At 40.6% G+C, this 21,473-nt stretch overlaps 1 protein-coding gene across 1 annotated transcript in view; it reads left to right on the plus strand.

Moving 5' to 3' along the window:
- The first annotated feature begins 1,071 nt into the window (after positions 1–1,071).
- The window catches only part of lancl1 (LanC antibiotic synthetase component C-like 1 (bacterial)), a 48,873-nt gene continuing 28,471 nt past the window's right edge, over positions 1,072–21,473 (plus strand). Inside the window, exon 1 of the mRNA XM_044109898.1 lies at positions 1,072–1,363. The gene's annotated coding sequence lies outside the window, so the exon portion shown is untranslated. The remainder of the gene's footprint in view (positions 1,364–21,473) is intronic.

Below are 21,473 nucleotides of genomic sequence, written 5' to 3' on the forward strand. Positions count from 1 at the left end.
CACTGGGGCTCCGTTTCAACTTGTTCCCACTATATGTCTTTAGAGCACATTCCACATCTATATGAAGTCTGAAGATGAGACACACATTTTCTTTCCAGAAATGGTTTATTCAAAACCCCTGCCTTGCTGGGTTTACAGTTTACGCTTTCCACTTACTGACAATGAAGTGACCTACGAAGCCAGCTGGTTGAGTTGGACTTCATTTTGGGGCGTAGAATAAAAACGGGATTTATTGTCATGCAAGGGGAAACTTACCGAAGCAAGATTGTTCGATTTCTGTTTGTGTAAAAAAAACTGGAAGACCATGTGGAGTCGACCCCCGGTTTGGGACCACAGCCCACTCAGTGGAAGCCATCTTAGTGCTACCATAAAAGCTAACATCTTCTGTCTTATCTCCATATGTCCCTTTGCAGAACTTATGGAGATAAGACAGTAGATATTAGCTTTTTATTGGTAGCGTTAAGATGGTGTTTGACTTTCATTGGCAAAAGATTAGTTATGGAAAAGTTTCATGGTTTCATTTTCTTCACAAAAACCCGGAACGTACACAGACATCTGTGCACTTTTGAGATCTACTGCGTTCACACTGGCAGCAATACTTATTGGGAGTCATTTCTCACTTCCAGGCGTTTTATGATGCTTTGCCTTTAACACTAATCTGACATGATTGCTCTAACACAATGCTCTTTTTAATTCCAGACTGTATATTTACACTGTAATAATGTTGAACACCCTCCCGGTGTTGCGTAATGCGCAATTAAATACACAATGTGCCCGCTACTATGTCTGGGTAATGTGGTTAAAGATATGAAACATAAATCATAGTTATCTCCCAGCAGGGGGCCACATGCCCCTCTGTTGTGTGCATTTTATCATGCCGTTTGTTGGGTTTTAAAGCAGGAGGTGGAGGAGCGTTTTGTAAAAACGCCCGGATTACTTCCGCTAAGAAGCTTGTAGTCAATAGTCGTTTACTGTAATCTCTTAGAAAATATTCAATATTCAGTCAATAGTTCACTAATTTGATCTTAGTACAACCAAGGCAGCGGAATAAATTAGTGTCTTGGTTTTCAGAGAGTGCAGACTCCAGCGTTCTCCCTCTGACTTGATGAGAACTTGTGGGACGCGCTCCTCCTCCAGCTCTGGCCTGAGGCTGGCACTGCAAGACAAGAGACCCGGTGAGACCCGTCTGCAGCCAGCCGGGGACGGGGACGACGCCGGCCCGCTCCGCTCCGCAGCCCAGGATTATTGTGAGGAAGAGGAAGAAGACGAGGGAGGAACACTGCTTCCCATGAGGCGACTTTGCCACGCAGCATAGCAATCAGAGCTGAGATGGCGGCTGAGGAAGAGGAGAGGCCAAACTGAGGTAAAGGTTGGACACAACAGCCTGAGGCAGAGCATGGCTCTCTATCACCTCTGTGAGGGTTGATAGAGCTGCTGCTCTAAGTCCTAACAATACTGATAAAATGAATGCTTCTCTATAGAATTATACAATCGTTAGGCAGCTGAGTCTGGATAAATGCTGCCATGACCTGCTCAAGAGATGATGAACTCTCTAAACTGTCTTAAGGTTTATTGGCAAATCACAGTTTAAGCTGAATAGAATAGACATCTATATCCTACTTTCAATAAGTTGTCTCAAAATTTATCTTCCCTCTAAATAATCTTCTTCATAGAATTATACAATCAATGGCAGCTGATATTTCCAAATCAGGTGGAAATACGGCACACGGTTGAACCAAACAACGGCAGAGTCGAGAAATCTGTCCCAATAGTTCTGAGAAGAGATCATTACCTTGAAGAAACAAGGGAAGGAATAAAACTGACATTAGAGGCCCAGATTGTCTCTAGAGATGATGCTGGAAACACAGCTTTCAGGAAATGGTGACAGGAACTTTGGGGACCTCTACGTCCCCGTAGAGGGATAGAAAAGGTTTCAGAGGAAGTCCTGGGAGATACTGCGGTGGCCATCATAGTCGCCAGGTTGGTTGTCATGAAGGGTCGACTCATTCTGAGATTGCCAACGGGATTAAAAATAGCATTTTCTGTTTAATTTGGAAAAAAACACTTGTCATATCAGCTGTGTGTTATATTAACTGTTGCTCATTTACATACAACAGCATTTTAGAAAAGTGGCAGTTTCCAAAAACTGGCAGTGATTTTCAGGCTAAGCTTCCCAAGAAGCCATGTTTTTCTTTCTGTTTTAGTGCTTTGACTCTTTATTTTAGGTTTCCTCAGTAGTTTGTTTTAGTGTTGGTAAGCAGTTTCTGGCTGTGATTGGGGCATAACCTCATCCATATATCTGTCAGAAAAGAAAGTTGGTCAAATCTTTTTGACTTCTGTTTACACAGTAAATGTTAGTGCTGATGTTTTTGGGGTCTTTTTTTGCTTCTGGTGGAAGATTTCCTTTCATTTCTCGGCACACATTGTTATAGAGACGTTTTTGTCTCAATCTTTTCCCTTTCTCCATCACAAAACTACAATTCCAGAACTTTTACCCAGATTTTCTTTAAATATACGTGGTGCGGTCATACCCGTCTGTTCTCTTTTTGCGCGTCAGCAGTAGAGGTCCGGAAGGACAATTAAAGGTGCGTGTGATTCCTGACGAGGCGAAATTATTACGTAACTCCACAGATTCGACGTTTTCTTCCTGAACGGTTTCTGTTTGCGAGGGCACCAACCCTCCACCTGCCCACTCCATCACACGGCGCTCTGGGTAACAGCATCAGCTAAAGAACAGGGAGGCCTGAAGATGTCCAGATGGTGTGCAGCTCCTCTGCAATTTGTCAAAGAAAATGATTGCTGAGCGGTGTAAGAAATTAAGCAAATCCGGGCAGAAAGTTCTCACGAGGTGACGGGGTGTCGTTTCAGTTTAGGCCTCAGACTCGCTGGAAAGTCTGGTTTGACTTTACCTCTGTTTGACATTAGACTGCAAAGCACTTTCGAGACTCGCAAAGATAAAGAGCTCCTTCTGTTTCACCCTTTAAGTCCGGGGACTTTGATGTGGCCGTATGGAGTCAAGAAGGCAGTCCGCCGCTGCCTACCTGCCTCAGCTTTCATCCAGGAGTAAGCCTGTTAGCCTGCAGAGAGACATTCCCACAAATACCAGAAAGTCTCAGTAAAGTTACACTTTAATGAACACAAAGGCTATCATTTTATAATATAATCTTGTCATCAAGGTTCTGACTGATTTCTACGGAGCCCCCTAGAGGACATGGGGATTTTTTTTTCTTTTGCGTTCCCTCGCAAAACTGTACTGATCAGTTATGCGGCATAATTGAATACTATTATTATGAAGTCTTTGGTGCAAAAAACTGATTGAAAATCAATTCATTCACCGCATATTTAAACCATTTAGCTAACCAACACAACAGCGACACAATCAAAACTGTCAGATGACTTATTACGCCGCGATAATAACTCAGGAATATAGTTTGGATGTACAGTATTTATATTTCTTTCCTACTCACAGAAGGTTTCTGTTTATATCATAGGTTTGTGGAGCCTTTGTATTCTAAAGAAATATATAAAACTTCAGATATTTCACAACGAGATGTTAACATTCCTGGAAAAACCTTACATAACCTTATATTAAATCAGAAAGTACGGCGGCCACCGTAAGAAAGACTTACAGTATTCAATTATGCCGCACAGCTGATCAGTACAGTTTTGCGATGTAACGCAAAAGGTTTTACGAGGTAACGCAAAACTTTTTGCGAGGGAACGCAAAAGAAAAAATATTCCCCATGTCCCCTAGGGGGCTCCGTAGATTTCTTCCCACCTCGGTAGGTGTATTACCAAATTCCCATTTAAACTAGATAATTATGTGTATATTTTTGAACTTGGTTCCCCGTTTTATACACAGTCAGCATACTTTTTGGATCATTGGTTTTGTCTTTAAGGCAAACCTACAATTTCCCTCAAACTGGGTCGTTATGCATTTTGGTATCTTTTTAAAAATAATAAGTCATCAGGAGCTGCTGTCTATCCATGCATTATGTTGACTTACATCATTTACTTCTTAAACTGGGGAACTGTAAATTTTTTTCTATCTTTGAGTCCTCTCTTTATCACATAATAATAATAATAATCATAATAATCGTGTACTTTTTCTTTGTGCCTTGCCGTTGTATGAATACACCTGTTTACTGCCATAACTCCTCCTTTTACAGAGCTGCTCACAGTGATGATGATCATCCAACCATCTGCGTTCCGTTAGCAGCTCTCTATTGTTTAACTTATTCTTTCTTTTTTTTAATTTTTTACAAACCAACTGTCCTATTTTTTCCCCCCAATTTTTAATGTCCCAACATCAAAAACCTTTGAATAGAAAGCGCGTCTATCTTGTTTGTTTTTTTTCCCCCCCCCGCAACCACGACTATAGATGGGGGGATATTAAAAAGGCGCCTCATAAGTATGTATGTGTGTGTTTGTGAAATGTGGCGGCGTGTTTGTCCTAGCAGCCCCGCGGTGACTGAGCGTCTCTAATTGAGTGTGCTGCCTGCTCAGACAGGAGGTCTCAGACAGTGTTGACATTCAGGCAGTGGAAGGCCACCATTGGGGATGACAGCTGATCATTCTTCCAGCCAGCAGCCTAATTACACAGAGATGGAGAGAGGCATGAACACACTCACACACACGGGGAGAAAGAGGCTTTTTTTTTTTTTTTTTTTAACAACAAACAGGTTCCGGTGGCTTCCAATCAAGGCTCCTGTCTTGCTGTTTCATCCATTCATAATGGCCGCCCCCCTCCGGTGGTTCAAACAGCAGCCAACACCCCCCACCGGCTTCCTGCTCTCAGACTAAACTCCTGCGACCGTGCTGCCGCCCCCAGCTCTCCGGCCTGGCAGCTCTTTTTACCAATTACACTAAAGTCCTCCACTGCTGCGTGAGAGCCGAGTGGAGCGTCGGCCTTCCCCTCTCCGATCCGTACCCAGACGTTTTTTGATGTATGGAGTCAATCAAACTTGGCTGGACAGTGTTGCAATCGCCTCAGGATATTGGTGAGCTTGCTCTGTGCTTGCCCAGATGATAAACTCTTTATGTGTCCACGGGCTTCTGTGAAGCAATAACAGCATCCCTGGCCTTCCTCACTCTACGCCATCCATTTCAGCAGAAGCTTCAACGATCTGCAGTCAGACGGAGCAAAGACCTCCGAGGAATGGGAATGAATTAGGAAGGCCAGCTGCAAACAGAAGCCAGTGAGCAATTAGGCGATGTTTAGGTCTTGATTAGCATCACAAACACAACTCCCGTCTTTCCCAAACTGCCTCAATTCTCTTTGGATACTTCTGATTCCAAACAGGCTTCTTGTTGCAGGCGTCATTATTAGAACTTCCTTCTTTCAACATTAAAGTGGATGTAGTCAGGTTGCTCCTAACAGTGAGTTGGAACGTTAACTCAGAGGAGTTCAATTCGAGACTTCATAACCAGCATGTTTCTTTTCCTGAATCACCCAAGGTAACGTCCAAAGTCCAAAATGTCTCAGTCTGAATCAGTAGTCTGAATTTGAACTTGGCTGCCTTTCCATCATTTTTTTTTTTATTTGCATTTTGAAGTATCAGAAAAAGTTGATGGAAACGGTAAAATTTTAAATGATGCTCGCTTACAGTGGCTTAAAGAGTTAATTTGCTAAAGAAGAGATGGAAACACATTTGTTGAATAAGTGTTGACGCTCACACCTACTGGTGGGTCTGTGTCTTACCAGAGGCACAATCTCGGAAAACTGTCTTAAGTCCAAACGTGGTCCTCCTAGTTAGCTTACTTCCTGTTTACAACAGTCATGCATGGCATCAATATCCACCCTGTTATTCTGCTGTCTCACAAACACACTGCTCTGTCAGAAACAACCAATCAGAATCAAGAGGAGGGTCTTAGCATTGTTAGTCAACCTTGTCTAAGAGCTGCTCACAGCCTCCCCCTTGCTGTCTGCTTTGCTACAGGCAGATAAATAGTTATCCTGGACTGGTAAGTTGTTTCTCTGCCATTAGCACATTTAGCAGGCTGTACATGAGGATGATTGACAACTCTAAGATCCTCCCACTGGCTCCGATTGGTAGTTTTTGATTGCTAGACGTGCATTTCTTCAGACAGCAGAAATAGCACAAGGAGGAGGTGGAGGAGATTTGTGTTTTCACAGATTATCGGTCTCAGATTACACCGTGTCGACATGGTGACAGTTTTAACAACAATTTAAATAAAAAGACGTTACATACTGCTGCTGTAACGCTTTAAGTTGAGTAACTCCTAAAGTAAACATGTAAAACTAATCGCAAAAATCTTTCACTGCTTGTACTTTAGTTTTTTTCTTTTCAAAGCATAAGAAGCATCAGGATGTTTTTCTATTTTCTCTCTCTGTTTCGCATAAAACCTCGTCATCTTCAACAGGTTGATCAAATATTACATATCACGCTCTGATATCTGTATGATTCCACTTAAGATTCATGAGCGTTTAATGAGTGTCTAGCGGGTGGGGCAGTGCTCCTGACCTAGTCATACATCACAAGGGAGGCTGCGGCGTGACAGCGAGGTGACTGTCAGTCCTTTTGTAAATATGCGCTTGATCACACGTGAAAACTTTGGATAAAGCAGACGCTAATATCTCTGTCACGGGAACGTCGGCGTCTTCCTGTGAGCCTTCACCATGCTTGTCAAGTGCTTGAGCGGCCCAATCTCTCAACTGCCATCCACTGGGATAAAGTGACATGCAGCCAAACCAAACAGACATAAAGACGGAGCGGAAAGCATCACTATGCAGCTCATCTGTGCAGTTTGTCCTGACCTGTCTGGGGCCCTCTCCTCTACGCCGGTCCTAATGAGTTCCCGTGGGAGGAGACTTAGGCGGCCAGCGTCCCGATGATGCTGACGGTAGAGGGACCAACACAAACCTTGGCATGCAAATGCAAACTTGTTGAGGCAGCAACAAAAAGGAAAATCCTGTTTGGGCCTCCTAATGTAAATTTATTCTGGCATATTTATCCAAAAAGCCTTGAAAAACTAAGCATTTAAGCAAAAACCTGTTACTAATGTTCCTGGAAAGAGCAGACATTACAACTTTCTGTTCAAAACATACATTGGCGGAGAGTGTTCAGTTTGGTGATATCTTTAAACCTGGCTGCCGATTAAATAACCAACGACCGAATTAAACTCAAGCTGAGGTTAAACACTCCTGTCGTACAGTTTTGTAAGATGCCATGAAAATATATTCTACCAAGATGCTAGTGGAAGTTGCGTCTATCCATCTGTCCTTTGTGATTTCTAGATTGCATCAATAACATTCCCCCAATCGCATGACATTCCCAGGCCAGAAGAGATATCTGTCATTCAAATATACATAAAAATAGAATGAAATGTATACGTTGTATGATATTTGATATTATATACACAAACCTTTTTCAGTTATGAAGCTGTGGTATCCTCAGTGATGTGTGGTTGGGAGGCAAACGTAATTTATTTTTCTTAACATTTCAGTGGTTCTGTTTTTACTATAATTCTATGTTTATTGACATACCTCCTTATTATTTTATTCAGCTGCTTGACTTGCCTTCGAGAGTTGCTATTTTTTTTAATTTCTTTGAGCTTTGTTTCTTGCAGAATGATGAAAGGAATTCTGAAAATGAGTGCTGTTAGAGAAAATCAATTTGTTCATGTTACTTTTTTAATTCATTTTTTTCTTCTTATTATTGGTAATATTAACATTTTTGTCGTCAAAATTGCTAAATTTACTCATTTGCTGTTGAAATGCATGGATGGGTGAGTCCCTGCAGTGCAGTGCCTCACCTCTGGGGGCGCTGTGTCACATAGTGAATGAAGCAGGCAGATGGGGCATTCACATAGTCGTTCTCTCAATATCCTCAATAAACTTGTTTAGTTACACATGTTGTACATATGCTGATGTTCCACAGTTAACCTGATATATTTAATGAATATATGTGACATATTTAGTTATTGGACATAAATGTGCAGTAAAAATACATAGTGTGAGGCAGAAAGTACTACGCGTTACTGATAGGGGGCAGTGCTGAGCTTCATAAACACAACGAGCAACAAGTGCTCTTCTTCTACATATTGAACAGACTGAAATGACGACTTTTTTAAATTGCTGCTTACTTTTGATTTGTTCTGTACCTGATCTCTGAATATAAATTGAGGAATGATCAGTTTTTCTCTGCAGTGGATAATTATTGCTGTGAATTGACACCAAATTGCATTATTTGATTAGAAATTGCCCGTCATCTTCGCACATTAAACAGAAAGAAAGTTCAACTTTAATCCAAACACAGTACATTTCTTCAAAATTTCCAAACGTAAACGCTAGCATGTGAAGCACAGTTGTTAAAGTCATGTTCTGTCTTTGCGAGTGACTTTTTTTAAACCTTTATTTATCTACGGTTTGCTGCACTGATATCAAAGGTTACATGGTAAGAAGGCTGATCAAGTATTGTCTCTGCTAGACAAGCTCATTAATGTGTCACAATTCATTATCAAAGCCTTGTCCTCACCTTGTCAGGTGGCTAATGGGAATATCAATCATAGGCCTCCCCATCACGACCCTTCTAACAACGCTGCTTCGCTTCTTGCCTCCGTTCGCCTCTCATCCCGAAAATATCGCTCGTCCCAAACAGATCTGTCTGGAACAAATGTCAAACACAATCCTTCTCTGGAGTAAACATCAGCAAACATGTCCACAAGGTGACTCATGGTAGTTTGACGCAAATTTTACACTGGTTTTATTCACCGGGTAGCTACTGTGTTTAGGCTTTGACTTTCCATTGACAGCTGATAAGTTTTACTTTAAGAGTAAAATACCTTTAAAAAAAAGAAAAGCAACAGAACTGTGGAAATGGAAGATTTGAAATCCCCGGACAAAAATGTCAGTCTTGAGTAAATACAAAACAAACGATTAAAATGGCAGTTTTTGTGAAAGAATATATTATATATATATATTGTTTTTTTTTATTAAAAGATTTGTTTCGAAGACCCGTCTACATGGAGACCAACAAGGTCAATTTTGGTAAACGATTAAGAATAGTGTGCTGTATCACTGCCACAGAATGGACGGCGTCATGTTTTTTTGTTTTTTTTCCTATTTTGTTTGCTTTATCTTTTTACAACAGACCTTTTTTCTGTCTGGAATAAAGATATGATGATGACGATGATGATGGTGAAAAAACCTTTGCAGATACACCTAAAATCATATGTGTGTGGACAGGGCCTAAAAATCCTCTCGTTTCCCGTTTTAACCAGGAAGCTAGCATTTTATACCTCCCTTTCTCCCTGAGAAAAGTTTACTAGAAAAGTTGTAATATTTTCTCATAAATATCCCATATTATGGCAGCAACGCTCCATACCCACCCTCTGCTGTTAGCGTAGCGGCTCTTACGCTACGCTAGTTTCTACTCCCCCTTCCCCCACGCATTTTAATTCATAAGTATAAGTTTTGTTTTTCCACAGTTCACGTTAAATTCATCATCGGATTCATATCTGTTTTTTCCTCTTTTTAATTGCTCAGAATGGTAGAGATTTTGCGTTGGCAATCCCAACATTTCAACATCATTTAGACGTTAAATAAGCTTTTCAGTGGGAGCAGATTTCCTTCATTTGTATTTCTCCATTTGGCGTGGAGGATGTATAATTTCCTGTTAAAGTTTTAGCGAAATCATTGCCGTGATGAAAGATCTGCTGCTGTTTGGTAGTTCCGTTGAATGCGAGTTATTTAAAACGCTAAGTTGAATTAGTATTTACAGAAAATGTCCTGGAGGCAGCTACTTAAAGGCTGAATGTGCCTCAGTAATTAATAATGGGTAATTATAGCAGCACATTGCGTTATTTGTATTGTAATAATTCCCTCAACACAGCCAGTTAAGCTCTTCTAACCTGTGAAGTTCTGCTCCTTCTTTCCTGCTGGATCACTCGAACATTACGTAGAATCCTTTCAGCTCGATGGAAAACAAAAGCAGAAGCCGTGAAAAAAGCCTGACAAAATGAAGGAGTTTAAAGAGTAGCCTAGATTCCCAAACAGTTTATTCTGTTTTTATTATCCTGTGTTTTCTCAGTCTTTTTTGGGGGGTTTCCCCCCCCCCCACTTTCGGGGTGAAAGGAGTTCATCGATGTGGACAGCTCGATAGACGGCGATGCCTCCAAAGCTCCCGCTCTCAAATTGCCTGTAATTTCATTTTTGAGTGTAAATATGTGTTTCTTGTCAGGTGCGTGGTGGCGAGAAGAAGAAGAGGGGAGGCAGGCGGGGGGGGGGGAGAAAAACAGGCACGCAGACAGCTCTGACAAGCAATTACACGGCAGCTTGTTTAGGAAGACAGGCTGGGATGAGCTTGGGGTCCTCCGGCAGGGCAGATGACTGTAAGAGACAATGACCAGAGGGAGAGCGCTGCACAGAAAGCCTCAGGCTATGGACTTTTAGTTATTTTAATTCCTATCCTAGATATTGAGAATATCTCAAGTGATTTGAAATGCTTATCTGTCGCAGTTCATAAGGGAAAAGAGGCCTCATCTTTCTGAAACTCTTGAGATAAGACAGCACTATTCGGCGTCCGCATGCTCTTCAAAACAGAGGTTCATACGACTGCATGGTCACATTTCTGAATGTTTTACTGCTTTCGGCTTTCACAACAATCATCTAAATAACATCTAGGTGTTGCTTTCAAACGGAAAAGTTGTAATCTGCTTAAATTTTCCAAAACTCATTGTTCTCCAGTAGTAAGAAAGTTTGAAAACATTCATATAATTTTTGTTTATAAGCTTCGATAGTTCTGATCAGTTAGTTGCTTATAAATGGAGGAAATCACCTGTTTGTTTAGGAGTATGTAGGTGAATATGTAATAACTTTTTTTTTCTAGAAAGACTGAGTATCATTCCAGAAAAGAAGCAACTGATTATATTTTATCTTTAGTTCTAAGAATATGAAAAAAAAAAATAAAAAATACATTTATAAAAAACGATAGTCCATTTTATCTTCACTTTTTTAAAGCCTGATATCAGGGTGAAAACAAGTTTTCCTCGGGTTAGCTGAGACAATCTAAGAAATAAGGTATTTCTTAGATTGTATTTAGATATAACTTTAAAAACATTCTGATAAAAACTTCACCATCATGGATACTTACATTTTTAAAGGTAGCAAAAAGGTAGTTGGAAATTAGCTTTGGAAACAGGTTTGCCTTAAGACGAGATATCTCTATCTTGATCCAAACGTTAGCAAGCAAGCTTCTTTAAGGCAAGTTAGCTTAAAAACAAGCTAGCATAAATTCAGCCTGTAACAAGCTGAGGAGCAAGTTAGCTTTTCAGAGGAATACAATGGTGAGTAAATTTAGCTTGTAACAAGGTTTTTCAAAACAAAAGAATAACAAGCTAGCCTGTTGGCTTCTAGCTAGCCCCCCACCAATGACGTACAACATTAGTAACAGTTATAGTTTCACCGTCTCTCTATTGATCGCCAGATCTTGTAACTAATATAATCTTTTAGTTTGTCAATAGGTGACAGTAAGAAAAGGCGCACAGTGGTCACTATTTATTATCTGCCCAAAGAGACTAGCAGAATTTGTGCTACCATATTTGTTCTGTATGCTGATTTCTAATCAATAAATGTCAGAAATAAATTTCTGCCTCCATTGTTTTGGAGCCTTAAATAGACTAGCAAGCAAAACGGAAACATATCAAAGTAAAAACAAGAAATCTTCTTTAGACTCAAACAGCTTTGACACTTTGCTTGGACAGGTGATTTGCACGTCTACAACCCAACAGAGTTTAACGTACTCCTATTTTGAACCCAAAAAAAAAAAAACCCCTTCGAAAACCGGATCAGACTGCAGTTTTTCCTGCAGGTTAGACGTCTGATTTAGCACTTCTCCAGGGTTAAAACCTACACAGCCACGCTGTCATCAAAGCTTGCATCACTTGAACAGGCGGCAGCAGTGCAGCGGAGCGTGCTGGCAGTGGTTACATCGGATACATAACCTTCCCACGGTGCACACATATGTGGACGTCGGGGTGGGTGGCTGGGGAGCAGGCTCTGACAGATTGGCGGGCCTTTCTCAGCTGTCTGGGGTCGTGATCTGGGAAGTGTCCCCTCGGCTGGGGGCCCCAGGGCAATCCTAGGTGGCTCTGTGGGGGACAGTACCGCCAGTACATTCTCTGATCCTCCATTAGCTTGATTAATTACCTAATTACTGGCAGTAAACAGCAGATGCAAGGCAGAGAGGTAGGTGAGAGTAGTGAATTCCTCAGCTTTTCTTATTGTTCTCTTCTGTTTCAGCCTCTACCTTTCACCTTTCTGGAGGTTTTGTTTTGTTTCGCCTCAGGCGGCGTTGCACACATCGAAATCTGAGCGTTGCTGACAGCCGAGCTGCTCCACTGGAATCATTTTGAAAACATCACAGAATAAATTAAAAAAAGCATCTTCTGTGTTTTTTTTATATATATATCCAAATGCGCCCAAAATGATTTGAGAGGACAGTGGTGGCCAGACGTTTACATACACTCATGGCCGTTCATTATGGACTTCTAATAGCTGTTCTTTATTCAAGATGCAAAAGGTTATAAATTCACATTCAGACTCAAATATCGACATACAACCATGATGTGATTTGGTTAAATGTCTCTCAGCAGTTTCGGGTGTAATTCTGGCGTAATGTTTGACTACTTTTCTCGGCAGAGAAATATTTATTCAGGCCAAGTCCACACATAGCTGCATATCTGGGAAGACTAATATGTAATACATTTTTATGGGTTTTAGCTTTTTATCGACACAGAAACTCAGTTTAATATCACTGAAAACAATTACTTATAAGTATTTAGAAAAACTAACGAAAGTAGAGATTTAATAAAACTGTATTTATATTTGCGTGTCCACTGGAAAATGGAGATTTTCCAATAGACAAACATAGTTGCTTTGACATTGATATTATTCTTGTGCTTTAATAACTTTATATTCTTACACGCTGATAAAAAGTATTTTAACTTTTATATCTATCCACACAAATGAACCTCCTGGCTCCATGTTAATCAATCTGATTGGGGGACAGGTTTTAGCTTTTCCCTACGCTGCCCCCTATGGGCTTGGCATATTTAAAACAACGCCGAGAGGTGGTTTTATGTGAATGAAAACTGATCGTGTGTGTATGATATTTTTGTAATCAGTGTGAAGAAGACATTTGTTTTTATAAAGACCTGGCTACATGTGGACAAGATCTGTGATTGTCAGTAAGCTAAAAGATAATAAAAGGCAGGAAATCAGATTAAAGCATCTATTTAGCTAATTAAGCTAACTACCACATTAGCTTCAGCTAATTTGATCTCGTCGTTGTTATTGATATGCCTGTATACAATGTGGCAAATACCAGCAAATAGTATGAAAATTATTCTTATCGGCTTATTTACCCTTTATTACAACTAAAAAATGTTTTTTGGTCAAGAGAAATTGTAAAGTGTTTACACTAAAGTATTTCTGAACAGAATAAGGTGAGTTAGTTCAGCTGATTGAAATAATACCATCCATTTGTCTGTGTCCTGTCTGAGTCCAACCAATATGGGGACACCCTATATCGGACACTAAGTCTGACCTGTCCAGAGACAGGACAGACTTAGAAGGACCCAACATAAGACATATAGCAGACATTGCCGAAGGCACTCTCAGATAAACAGACCTTGTTGAAGGGAAGGCCTCGCTTTCTTTCTGACGGTGTCATCATTCGGTATCAGAAAGTCTGCTGCAACACTAGACTTCTGTTCTCTCCGCATATAGGTGGCATTCCACATCAGAACGTCAGGGATTCGTGGCTCTCCACGCCCGCACGGGTTGAAGTGGGAGTGGGAGTTCTCTGTGGACCTGCGGGTCATTGTCCTCCATTTTCCAGGTGGAAATCGACATTGTGTCTTGACGAGGAGACTCTTTGATACACCAGTTTACATTTTGATAGCGTAATGGAGAAAAGAGCCAGTAGACATAATATTGTAAATGAAGTCACTTTTCAGTGAAATATATATGCAGGTTTTGCTTGGGAATTTGAAATCGGCCAAAATCACATTGCATTTTAAAAACTATGTAGCTTTCAATACCAAAGTAGCATATATTAATGTGAAAAATCCTGTGCACCTCTATCCAAAGAAATGTTCCCATGTTGATGTCCAGTCATTTTCATCTGGAAAAAAAAATTTAAATCACCAAAAATTCTGTTTGTTTGAAAGCTGTTGCCTATTTTAACATCACCTTCAAACTTGTCTCTTGTATTTTCACTGCCAAAATCTGAGGTGCCAACCTGAACTTTGGCTTAACTTCTACTGGTGGAATAGAAATACAGATAAATACAGACACAGTGGGTAACTAGTCATTTTTAAAGACTGGCAAGTCCTCAAATGTGAATCCAAAGATTTTAAAAAGAGAGCGTATTTAAACGAATCCAGGAACCTGATGCTGACAATATGCTTCAAAAGAATCCGGTGTAAATTCTGCAAATTGTTTCCTTTTATTTACTCAGAGCTGCTTATGAAACGAGCCCCTCAGTTTACCCCCAGAGTAGGCTGTCTGGTGCCCCGGTGCCGCCCGGACCTCCAGGTGGGCGGCGTGGCCCGCTCCTCCCCCTCGCCCTCCCGTACCGCGGTGGGTTGAGAGCGCCGCGAGGCCTCTGCTCCCCTCCGCCGAGCCAGGCGGGGAAGCGGGCCTTCATCCTCCTCCGCACCAGTCTGAAATGCAGCCAAGTTCAGCAAGGCAGACGCGACCCGTTCCTCTGCAGCGCTTACAAGTAGCTCTGAGGCAGCTTTCAGCGGCACCATGTTCAGGAAAATTAAGGTGCTTTTTTCATTTTTTGTTTGGTGCGCAACATGACCGGAAAATTTCATTTGCTGTGCTGCAGTAACCCTCCGGTTTACCAGTTTGTAAATACATTTGTTGCCAAAAAATCTACGCAGGGTCTCTGTTATAGCTTTCCCGGGAGTTAACCCCGAGCATTTTTGTTTTTATATCATTATTTATTTATTTATTTAAATTAAGACCAAAGTTTCTTTTTACGCCATCAGTATTTACTCTCGCTGCTCCACAAATCATAAGTCGTTAGCTCTTGGTTTGTTTTAAATGCGCCTCACGACATAGCTGCTGATACTTGTCTTCAAATGTCTTTTGCTCGTTTCTAATAACACATGTATAAAATGAGACTCTCATATATTGTTTTCATTGATTCTGTCATCTCCGCCTTGTAACGGAGCCCTGCTTCATAATTGGTTTGTGAGATTGGGCACAAAAAGCCTTCATTTCTCCAATAAAGCCAGGAGGTGGAAATTTATGTCCAATTTTGACGTTTTGTGAAATAAGCAACAGAAAAGCTGGCTGAAATGCATAAGGAATTGACATGTAAATGTTTTACTCTTCTCCATTTACTCACATTTAATTCAACCCTACTTAGTAGATTTAATATTAAATTACATTAATGAAGTTTAAAGGCCAATTTTCATGTACATAACCTCAGGCAGAATGTATTCTGCAAGTATAATGAATGCTTTTCTCAGTTTGTTGTATGATTTACTCTAATGCAGCAATATCCATATCCTGCCTCAGGAAAAAAAATAGAAACTGAATGTTGGGAACACAAAGCCGCATAAAAAAGACATCAGCCAATTAGAGTTAACAGAAAGACAACAGTAGGATTTTACTGTTTGGCATCATAGCTGCACTTTGAAAATGTAGAAACTACTGTTAGCTACTATAACGGTGTTTTTAGCCACACTAGCTTAAGAAATTCTTAGCATTGTTGTTTTTAGCTGGACAGTGGTGAAGATTTCTGGCAGCAATAAAAAACAAAAACTTGCTCAAAACACAGAAGATGATCAACATAGCAGACAGGAGCAAGAGTAGCTATTAGTTCATGACTTTTAGTGCTTTTTAATTTGGGTTTGTTAGCTAATGGCGATTGATAAATGTAATATATATTCATATATTCTTCAGGAAAAGTAAACTGTAAAGTTATTTTTCTTTCTATGCTGATATTGTGCAAAAATTGAAAGATTGTCCACGGCAGGAAATCAAGGTATAGCATGTATGTAGCGAATTAAGCTAGCAATGCTAGTAGCTAGCTGTGCTGCTTGCATTGCTAGCTACAGGGAGTTTGATCTTGTTGTTGTTATTGATCTGCTTTTACTGTACTTTGTCATTTTATAAAGATACAGGACATATTAGAAAAAGAAAACTACAGCGTTCCACCCATCCTGGGAAAGGACTTCACTGCTAACTAAACAATGTTTAGTAAATCAGAATATACCAATCTGATGATGTTAGCTGATCAAGCTAACTCCGCTTAGCAAGAAAAAACAAAATTTCTCTGCAATACTTTTCTTTAAACTCAAAACGTTCACTAGTAGAGGTTATGCAATATTATATATAATGAAAAGTGCAAGTAACAGAATATTTCTACATCTCTGCAAGCAGCAGCCATTTTGGATTTTGGTTCAAAACTGGTGAGGATTTACTAAAGGAGCCAAAATTCACTGTTTTAGAAAGCATGTGGACCTAATAAAGTGGCCAGTTACGGTATTATACCATTAAACCAATTAAAATATACATATTTTATACGTGTAACATTCAACACATGCCATGTATAAACCCATTACCAAACATGAATTATGGGAATCTGTTTCCTTATATTTCCAAAGAAACACACTTACTGCCAGAATTGTCATTAGATTTGGAGGGAAGGAATGTTGGGATTTCATCAAACCTTATTGAAACTGTCACTTTTGGTTATATTTGTCTTGGGAGGAACATGATAAAATGTGCTTGTTTGGAATATGAAAAAAGACTGGCAAAAGGAAAACATACGGCTTAGAAGATTAATATCTTCTGAGACCTTTCCGAAGATCCAGGTAATTTCTGCTGGAGGCTTTCCGAACACCAACACATGACAGACCCAGTTAGAATTAAAAACCGCCACAAGACTCTGCAATTACTGCAAATCACTGGACGGTCACAGGCAGAGCAATGTGCAGCAATAATGAAAGCTATAGTTTGTGATTTACAATGCCTTGTAAAAGTATTTGCACCCTTTAAATTTGCATCCACAAACGTTTGTGTGTTTTATTGGGATTTTATACGACAGAGCAACATGAAGAAATACTGAAGTTTTTCACGTTCTTATATCTGACTGTGTGGTTGATGTAGTTGGAAACGTTTAGTGCAGAATTTTCATGGACTTGTGGGCGTCTTTGAGTACGTATTTGGCTTTCATATTGGTTTCATATTAAGCAGAACCACAACCACTGAAATGTTCATTGTAAAACCACAAACATACAGCTAATTTCATATGGTTTTTAAATATAATTGCGACTGACCAAATACATTTGACTTGACGTTTACTGGAGATAGGCACCAGCAACCCTCCCAACCCCACTAGGGACAAGCGTGTACAGAAAGTGGATGGATGGATGGATTTTCATCCACGTGGCTAAAAGTTTGGACCACAATTTCACTCTTCCAGTCGAGTGGAAGGGTTCCATCGACCCAATTGGACACATTGGGATGAATTAGAGCAGCATCTTGTCCAACATTAGTGTCTGGCCTCACAAATGCACATTCCCAAAAGCTTTTGGGAAATCTTCCAGGAAAGGTTGAAGGTTTTACGTCTTCAGAGAGTGGAGGGGCTGGACAAACAGATAGCAAGTTTGAGTTATTTTACAAGACCTTTTCAGATGCTTTTCATGAAGCAGTGCATCCAAATCACCTTTATTGGGTGTTTTATTGTTTTGTTGAGTTTAATCAAAGAGAAATGGAGAGCACAGCGGAGCGACAGATGGCTTCTCACAGTCTCCTTGTCCCCGGAGCCCACTCAGTGACCAGCACCGTGCCGCCACTCCGGGCGACTGAATTCATTAGCAGGATCAGGCTGGCATACGGAGCTTGGACTCAGCTCGACTGGCGAGCGAGCCACTGAGTCAAGAAATTAAGCCACCTTGAGGTGAACGCTCTGCGCACCAAAACAAATCCCCTACAGGAGCTCCGGTCCTACCCGGGAGGCTCCCCAACACCGGCCGCTCCGTCACAGCCACCAGAACGAGGCGGCGGTAAATGGATTGAGGAACCAATTCACAGTAGGGTAACCTTTCACCGGAACACTCTAACCTTGTTGGCAGCAGCATCCCAGCCTCTTATGTTTAGCCTTTTTTATTCTTTATACAAATCACATTACAGTCTGTTGGCCTTTTGGGGGGATATCCAATTGAAGACTCTGAATTGGTCTAAAGCAGAAAACAGGCACCATGGCAGTGAGGTCATGGCTGTGGTTCTGTCCTTTTGATGGCTCTTTGAGAGAACGTAGAGCTGCAGGTCTGGGTTAATAAATGCTTTGTCCTGGGAAACATTTTCTGGACAGACTATGTCTCGGATCATATATATGTAATTTTTAAAGCTACTCCTTTTGGCAGAAAGCAGTCGCTCTCAGAGGTAATATTCATTCGTCTGCCTGTTTCTGATTCTCTATGCCGTCTGGCAGGATTCAAACACCTTTTTCTCCTCGCCGCATCTGGTATTTTTATTTATTTATTTTTTCGCTTAAATTGGCACTGGACAAGCACAGTTGGTCAGTTTCTATTTCTGTCCAGTCGAGCCTGTTTATCTGTGCGTCTACAACTCCGAAGGAGAGGCTGCGGCTGTGTTTCTTATTACATATTCTCCCTGAAGAAGTCCTCACTATGTTCACTGAAAGCTCAGCCTCCTCCGAGAGTTGGACTCTCTCTCCGTCTCTCTTTTGCTCTCTCCCGCTCCCTCTCTTTTGCAAACAACATGACTCCTACTTTGCCAAACCTGAGTGGAATCGCTAAAAAGCCTGGAACTTACACACAGATCTTTCCTGATGTGTTATAAAAACAAGCATTTATAATTCCTGCTGAAAACTGTGTTTTTCTAAGAGAAAAGTTTAGATTTTAAATAGAAAATCTGCTTTAAACCCTGCATTGAAAAAGGCTCAAACCCTTCTGCAGCCAAGTAGAATTTTTTTTCTCCATATTATTTCCATTCCAATCAGCCTTAGATTAAATAATGATTTCCCTCCATGCATCTGTTTGAGTTATGCTGAAATGCATTTTAATATGCATTATTTTCCGCTTAAAACAGCAAATTAAAAGCTCAGGTGCAACAGCACCACTATCTGGCCATATTATGCAACTGCAGATGGTCTAAAGAAACTGAGTTTATTTGGCTTAGTTTTTTTTATGTAAATACATTGAAAATGTCTGTAATTTTAAATAATTAAATAGGCAGTGGTATTTTTTGTGAGTAGAAAGCATAAAGAAAAGTCTGGCCACTTTCTGAAGTTTCTCTCTAATAAGCCAGTCAGGGTCGTTGCTTGTGCAGAGCCACTATTACGAAATGCCAGGTGATGCAAATTTCAAAGCTTTTATAGATCAAACCTGGTCCTGCCAATCGAAGCAGCTCCCAGGAACTCTGAATCTAAATAATTAATGCCTACAAAGCAGTAGAAGGTCACCAGGAGGTACTTCCAACTTTTTAAATACAGAATTGTGAGAAAGCAAACCTCACGCCATTTCATGTCTGATTCATGACTGCCATGATTCATGTCGGGCTTTTTCAACACGGCTCCTACACAACCTCGAAGAGCAGGGGATTTGGTAGTTTTTTTTAGAATAAAGAATGGAAAAATTCAATGAAGTATGAAACACTACCTGTATTGTCAGCTCCAATCAGTGTGTTTTCATGCTGGTTTTTATATTAAAGATGCACGTTGGAGTGTGTATCCGTCCATCCATTCATCTTTTTCCTTCCAATCTCTGGTGTAAGCACATTTCATATGTAAACTCTGAGCTGTTTTTTTTTTGTTTGTTTTTTTTTAGTATAGTGGAACAATGATTCAGAAATGGACTGGAAATAAGAGTTCATACAGGTGAAGCAGGTGAATGGCACTTTTTTGTTCTGGTTCATAAACTTCTAGCCCAGTCTTTGAACCCAGAAACATGGCAGCATATTTTCCAGTGGTTTCGATGAAAATGAAAATCGACAGAGAACAGTGTCAGAGTGTGTCAGGTCTAAAAAATGTACAGCTGTCCATTGTCAGAAAGCCATATTTTTATTGGATAAACAAAAATATCAAACAAAGGACCTGAGATATATTATCCATCATTTAATTATGTTCTGTATGCCATATTTTCAGCTAATATCTCTTTGATATTAACAAATTGTCTTTTGTTCAGTTTTCTATAGGGCCGGAACATTAACAGGTTAATTTATAAAAATTAATCACATAAATTTTATCCATCCAGGATAAAATCCTGGGTGGATAGCATGTCCTTGGATGTCCCAGCAAGCATATTCCTTGCTAGGGACAGACATGTCCCTAGCAAGAGGTGCTGGTGTCTATTTCCAGTGGTCAAAGGTCGACAGTCGGGGTCACACTGGACAGGTCACCAGTTCATCGCAGGGCAGCAACGTTAATTTTAACGCATGAACAATGTTAATGTAATTAATCCAATTTTTTAGTTTTTAATTGGGTTTCATTTCTACTTCACAACTGATCTGATTGGACACTGGAAGACTATTTTTGTGTTCAAGTTGTGCTAAAAGGACTTAGCGTACCAGTGAAGCTATGCTAGCCTAAAACAGCATCTCGATGCTAAACATGTAGCAGCAGCACAGATGTCTCCCAACTCTAATGTCAGGGACGAAAATATAAAAAAATGATGGCTAATCCAAGACCTTAAAGCCAGGAAACTTCGTGACACTTCCACTGTGTTGCTGAGCTAATCTGACACTCTGACTCATCCAACTTTATTTTCACCAGACATGTTTTGGTTCGAGTCCCTGCCTGCTTTACAGTTCACCCTAAAATTCAAAGCAAACATCACATCCGACTGCCTCAGCTCTTTCCTGCCTTTGCACACAACGTGTGGAGACTCATCTACACACTCCTGTCCGTCACCCCTCACCACCAGGGTTGCCACAGACATGCACTGACATCACAATTAAAGCGAGAACGCCCCAGCTCTGCACGGTCATCCATCACATCCAACAGCCTCTCAAATACACACACACTCACACACACACACACTGAATCCAACAAAAGGCAGTGGGCAGGAGGCTCTTCCTGCATGCTAAGAGCTTGACAGAGAGTCTTGATTGAGCCGAGTTGTTTCAGTGGGATTTCCCTCCAAATTTACTCCTCTTTCGAAGAGAAAAAACGTACCAGGAGATCTTTTGATATAAATTTTGTGATATCTCAACTTTTTTTGCTTTATCCACAGATATCCCCCAATTAGAGCCGAATGGCAGCACAAAGTACAAAGAATTCCCTGAATATTAAGGTGAATGCCCTCTTTAGGGCCCAGCAGCCCCCCGGTTCTGATCTCATCAAGCGAGCACGTCCGCCTCCATTAGTCTCCGGCATTGTGCTTGAAAATTGCTCTAACTTGTCGAGTGATTACCTCAAATGAACAATTAGGCAGGCTGGCTGTCACAATAACTCGCTCACCATCCG

The sequence above is a fragment of the Gambusia affinis genome, linkage group LG24 (genome assembly GCF_019740435.1).
Source record: "Gambusia affinis linkage group LG24, SWU_Gaff_1.0, whole genome shotgun sequence".
In the NCBI taxonomy this organism is placed as follows: Eukaryota; Metazoa; Chordata; class Actinopteri; order Cyprinodontiformes; family Poeciliidae; genus Gambusia; species Gambusia affinis.